Genomic DNA, 6,058 nt, shown 5'->3' with positions numbered 1-6,058 from the left:
CTCACTGCTCCCATCAGCTGGGAGCAAGGGGCAGCACGTGGCCTCCGTGCAGAGGGCATCTTGGTGCACAATCCCCCTGCTGATGGGGATTTGAGATGGAATTGCACGGAATTGCTTCAGCTTGCAGGTTTGCTCAAGTAGGTTCTTAGCTTACTTAACTTGCTCAAGTAGGCTCTTGTGAAAAAAAAAAAAGCAGCTGGGCTTCTTCTGTCCTGGAAACTATAAAGATGTTTATGTGTCTTGGGTGTGGGTAGAGTCACCTCTGCATCTTTGCATCCGCCACACGCTTAATCTACAAGCCATCCTCACACAAGACAGAGCTGAAGGTTTGGAGGGGGCTTTGCAATTGAGACTGTTCTTCAAAATGCGACCCCACATAGTGGCCAACAACATTCGCTAACATGCGCCTTTAGCTTTCAATTGCATTTCTGTCCAAATTAAGGTGCTTCCGTTCTGGTTCCCAGTAATGAAGCACAGCACTTCAAGCTCAAGGCCCACTTCTCCATAACCAAATTTTCCATTCCTCTGTAACCTATTTTAGAGGAAGAAAAGAGGAAGCCTCTCCGGGAGCACCAAGGCTGGTGCAGTCAGCCCATCTCACACACACATCCTCCAGCTCTGCAGCTCCTGGGACGTGCTGCGAGCGCCGGCCGTCCCTCCGCTGCTTGGGCAGAGGAAATTTGGCCGCCTCTCAGCCAGATGGCTAGCGGCTGGGACGGCAGCACTCACACTGCATCAAAGGCTTAGTGAATTCCAAAATCATGTGCTCCACGTGACAGTGCTAATGCCCCCCTTCGGCAGCTCACTTGGGATTCTGTTAAAAGCACGGATGTCTGACGAGTTCCCAGAGCTCGCTACTGCTCTTTTGATCCTGTTGTTCCCTCGTGGTTCTGCTCTAGCAAAGAGAGAGGCTCTGTGTGGGGCTCAGCGGGACCCCGGCTCTCCCCTGCCATCAGCAGGACAAGGATGCAGTGCCACCAGGGATGCCCCACCAACAGGCAGCTCCTGTGGGACCCAGCAGTCCTGGCTTTGTTGTTTTTGTTTTTCCTCTTTTTTTTTTTTTTTTTTTTTTTTGGCTGATGTTTTTTAACTTCAGGTTTTCTCTGACAGATTTCTATCCTCTCTGGAGGACACAGTTTGGGAAAGAAGCTGTTCTGCAGTTTAATAATGAATGGCCCAGGTTTCTCTGCAGCCCTGCTGAAAAGCAGCAATTAAGGGGCTCTGCAGCTATGCAGGTTTGGCACACAGCACCTGCTGCATTCTGCCCACATTGGCCAGACTCGGCGTGATAAGTTTTGCAGATCTTTCCTATTTGCTCTTCCCGTGTATTTATACGTGTACGTAAAATAATGACGTTGTTCTTTGTTCTTGCTGAGTTTCAAAGATGAACATCTTCGTTCCGTTTTATCTCCTCACTGTGCTCACGCAGGTTGGTATTACTCTGTGCTAGAGCAATTCCCACCTGGATGAGTCCCTCCCCTGCCTCTCCCCAGTACAAACCAGTTGAGCCGCTCTTCCTTTGCTCCCTACATTTGAAACATACCATTTTCTGTAGGAAACTGCTGCCCAAAGTGATGGATGATCTAGTTGGATGTGAGTAGGAGAGGAGCATGTGCTGTGAGCAGAAGGCTTTTCATAGCTATTTGGGGTCTGCCTTTATATTTTGGCTTGCAGCATCCTTCCCCGGAGCCTATCTCTGCCTGCCTGATAGGAGCTGAAAGGTCTGGAGCTCCTTGCAAGGAACAGGGTCAGGTTGGATCAAATACGAAGGGTGTCCATTTCTCTCGAGTGCATACAATGTCCAGCAAGGGTGGCGGCTGCATATAGCACCGAGGAGCTCTTCTGCAGGAAGCACTGGATAAATGAGGTTCTCTGATTGCCTGACTTAATGACACATAATTTGTTATTGCAAAGAAAAGGAGATGTAAGAAAATGGGATCTGATGTGTCAGGCAAATAAAATGCTGGAAAACTGATTGTGGGAGGAGGGAATTACCGTCACCTCGTGTGAGCAAATCCATGTTCTCCGCATTCCTGCCATAATTACACCTAATAGAGAAGAGTCTCTGTGTAACAAGAAGCTCTGAATTGCCAGCAGGAAAGGAGTTATCAGTCCACGGTGTTATCAGCCAGCCCTCAGAAGGCACAGGGGAAGGCTTACATGCAGCCCTCACAACATTGAGCACAGTTTCCTCTGGGGCTGGACTGGGTCTTTGTGGCCAGGCCATGCTTGTTGGCTCTGCTGCTGTCTGGTGGCTTGTGGCATCTCAATCTTCTGGCCTCTCAGATTTGAGGCCACGGGCAGAGCCCTCTGGGGTAGGTAGATGCTGAAGACCTGCTGCTGCCAAGGCTTTGGAGGCTGGTTTGCTTTCAGCATTTAAAATTGTCATTGTAACACAAGTTCTGCAGGGGTTTAACACCAAAGCACCCCGAGGTCAAGGTGTTCAGCTGTAGGGCTGGTGGTCCTGTGCTCCTGCTGCCGATCTCCGTGCAGCACCACCCAGCTCTTTGCCTGGGCTGTTTTGGTGGTGCTGCAGCCCTTTCTCAGGGCCAGCCTCCTGCCTCAGTGTCTCCAGGCTGTCCTGGCATCATTAGAGTGGCAGTAGGACCTCGTTTCTCCTATGAGCACTCTGCAGAGCATCTGCCCTACTTCTGCTGCCCTGGGCAGCCGTGTGCCTACCACCCACATGCGAGCACGTTGCTACAACGCCTGCAGAGATTTTCCAGTCTCGCTCTTTGCGGCTTTTCCACTTGCCTGGCAGGTCAGGGCAGGTGGACGCTGGTGTCTTGTAGAGCTGTGTGCTTCCTCTTGCTGCCCCCGATTGATGCTGCAGTGTGCTCCCAGCCCCGATGCACACCTCGTCCACGTGAGCTGCTCTTGTCCTTGCCCACGTGGGGATGCAGTGACAAAGCATCCCAGAGGAGGCTGGTGCCTGCTGTTGGCTTTCAAAGCAAGGGATGCCTGGTCTGGAGCACGTCTGCAGATAAACTGATGCTAAAAAAAAGTCATCAGAGGTTATGAAAGGTTTTAGGTAAGAAAGTTCTGGGAAAACACTGCACTGAGAGCTGCACTGGGTCACGTCCCCTGGTACTACATCAGCATCCTGAGAGCTCTCCTAGTGCATTCTGCATCAGCTTCCTTGGGCATCACATGTGCTGGGAGTCAACGTGACTGATCCGGGTAGGACTGGGTCAGAGACCTGCAAGGGCCAGCTTGCTTCACTGAGGATTTGGGGAGCTAATAGGGTTGTAGGAGGGTTTTTTAGGGAGTCTCTGATCCTGCAGGAGGGAGAAATACTGCCAGGTCTCTAACACCATAGCGGGGTACAGGTAGGTGTCCCAAGGCTTTGCTCTGTGGCCCTGTGCCTCCAGCTGAGTCCCAGTTGAGCTCTGCAGCCCTGGGGCACCCCGAGGCCTTGCTCTCAGGGGCTGCTTCATGCAGCTCAGGGTCAGCGCTGCCAAAAAACATCCCTTCTGCCTTGCGCTGCTGCTGGCCAAAAGGCATGGATTAGGGTAGCAAAGGAACCCAGTGCATGTGATACCAGAGCCCTGCCAAGACACCTGGGAAACAAAATGATTTTTTCAGAGCTCCTTGGCTGGGCAGCGCTTGTATGCCAGCACTAATTGCAGATCTTAAGCCCAGGAAAAAGCAGGAGGAAGGCAGGAAGGGGCAGAATCAACTCGGGGAAAACAGCACCTTGCAAACAGGTGCTTGGGTGAATTGAGACATCCTTGCTGCCTCGGGAGGAACTCCTCTCCCTCCCAGGAGTCATCAGAGCCATCAGTGTTGCTCGGCTGTGAGTAGGAGGGAGACAAGGAGCAACTGGATCCGAGGCTGCCCTGCACCCCGTGTCCTGCTCCTGTTATCACCCAGGTCCCGTGCCAGCCCCTCCACCCCTTGCTTTCAGGAAGATGCTCTGCAGAAGTTGTGCAAGGGCCTCTCCAGGAACTGCAGCCCTTACTGCTGTCTTTGCTACCAGCAGCACGCTTCCGTAAGGCTTTCCTCCCCCAGCTCCTCACTGTCTCAGCTCACGCTGTGCCTCTGATCACGTCCACCCCAACACCACGCTGGCATGGCTATCTGTGCGTTTTATCGCCCAACAATGCGTGCAATGTTATTGTGCTAAAAAGAAAACAAAGCCTAATCCATTTTAAATTAAAACAGCGCCCCAGTGTCCTGCAACGGATGCAAACACAGTCTGGCCGCTGGCTCCTGCGTGCGACCCGAGGGGCTCACCCCAGAGGGGCCCCCTCTGCTCCCTGCAGACAGCAGGCACAGCCTGCAGACAACAGGGGGCTGGTTGGTGCAGGGCCCCCTGCTCCAAGGCCTCTGGGCTCTCCGAAAGAGCTGCATCGCTTGGGGTGAGGGGTGAAGCATTGCCATGTGCCAGAAATTAGCAGCGGATAGAAAACAGAGAGGATAGAAATGCCTGGGATCCTTCTGTTGTGGCATAAGCCTTGGCCAACCCTTTATAAAGACTCTAATGGTCCGAAGAGGAGGGGAGCAAGGGGACGGCATTTGCAAAGCAGGGTGCTTTTGGCCTAAGAGACCATTTTTTGGTTGTCATGCTTGCGTTGTAAGAAATTTGAGCGATGACGACCGCTCCCAGCGGCATTTGTCCTCCCTGCCAGCCTTTCCCCAGGGCATTTTGGTTCCAGTTGATCTGTGCGTGGGCGTTGGCCACAGGCGTTGTGTGGAGCAGGCCCGTGGTGCCCTCGCTGGGGATGGGTAACGCTTCCTGGCTGTGATAAGCAGCCTCACATCCTCTTCTCTTCTGAAAGCAGCAAAATGAGAAAAACTTAATCCTATTGTGGAGGGGACCGTGCCCTGTCCCAGCCACCTCCCTGTGCTGGGCAGCTGCTTGAGCTGCAATTCTTTTCTCTTTGTGCTATTGTGCAGCCGTCATGGGTCCGGGCTTCACCCAGCAACAGCCGTGTTGCAGCAAGCCTTGCCGGGGGAGCTTTGCCTGCAAATCCCTCCTGACATCCCTGCCCGCCCGCTCTCGCTGCTTGCCACTGCGTGCAGGAGGGCCTGGCCCCCTTGATCTGCAGATCAAGGCCATCACACGCTGATGGGACTTGAGACCTGCTAGTTTGTTATGTTTTTATAAGCAGCTAAGCCAGGTGGCAATGAGTGAAGGCTCTTAAGTTTGAGCACTGCATCCCTGTGCAGCTGGTCCCATCGCTGCGGGGTGGGTGCAGGGTGGGCAGCTGGAGCCGTGCACCCCGGGGGGTGAGCGTGGTGCTGTGCCTGCTCAGCACACAGCACGGCCTCATGACCTCTGTCTCTCCCATGTCAGAGCCCGACACGCGTCATTCATGAATTTGACTTCCTTTTCCCCAGCCCCTTTTGCCAGCTCATCTCCAAAGATGATGATTAAGAACAAAGACGAGGCAGCACCGAATCTCCCCTGACCCTGCTGCAACACTGCCTGGCTACGTGCTAGAGAAGCCTCCTGTTTTCTCTCTGCTGGCTTCCACACAGGCAGCGGCTGAGCCCGGCTCGACCTGTGCTGACTTTTGGTGATGGGAAGGCTGAACATTTACCTCCCCTTGTGAAACCTGCTGGCGGTCAGGAGCTGCTGCTGGCTGTTCTGCGGAGACCGGTTCTGGCTGGGGGCAATCTCCATTTCGGAGGTTAGTAAACGAGGCCTCTGGTGAACCCCCAGCTGTGCTCGAAAGCTGGCTAAGTGATGATTAACTACGAGGCCTGGGTGACCTGGATGTCTTTGAAAGCATGGCCGGTGAAAGCCAAGCGTGAGGGCATGGGGCAGGCTTAGGGAATGAGGGAGTTTTTCCTGGAAATCCATGTGTTGGAAAATAATTTGGGGTTCTGAAAGCAGAATAGCATCAATTACTACCAGGATGTGCCAGGAGCTGATGCTTTTCCAGACAAGGATCCTGCACCAGTAAGTAGGAACAGGGCAGAGATTCTGCCTTGGTGTGCAGTTTTGGTGAGGCTGAGGCTGATGTAAAGGTTCTCTTCTGCTGTCCACATTTGTGAAGTAACTTTAGTGGAAAATTGGAGAGACCACAGGAAAAAAAAAAAATATACAAAC

The sequence above is a fragment of the Aythya marila genome (assembly GCF_965140915.1).
Source record: "Aythya marila genome assembly, chromosome: Z".
NCBI lineage: Eukaryota > Metazoa > Chordata > Aves > Anseriformes > Anatidae > Aythya > Aythya marila.
The sequence above is the reverse complement of the archived record's forward strand: the minus strand, read 5'-3'. Positions refer to the sequence as shown.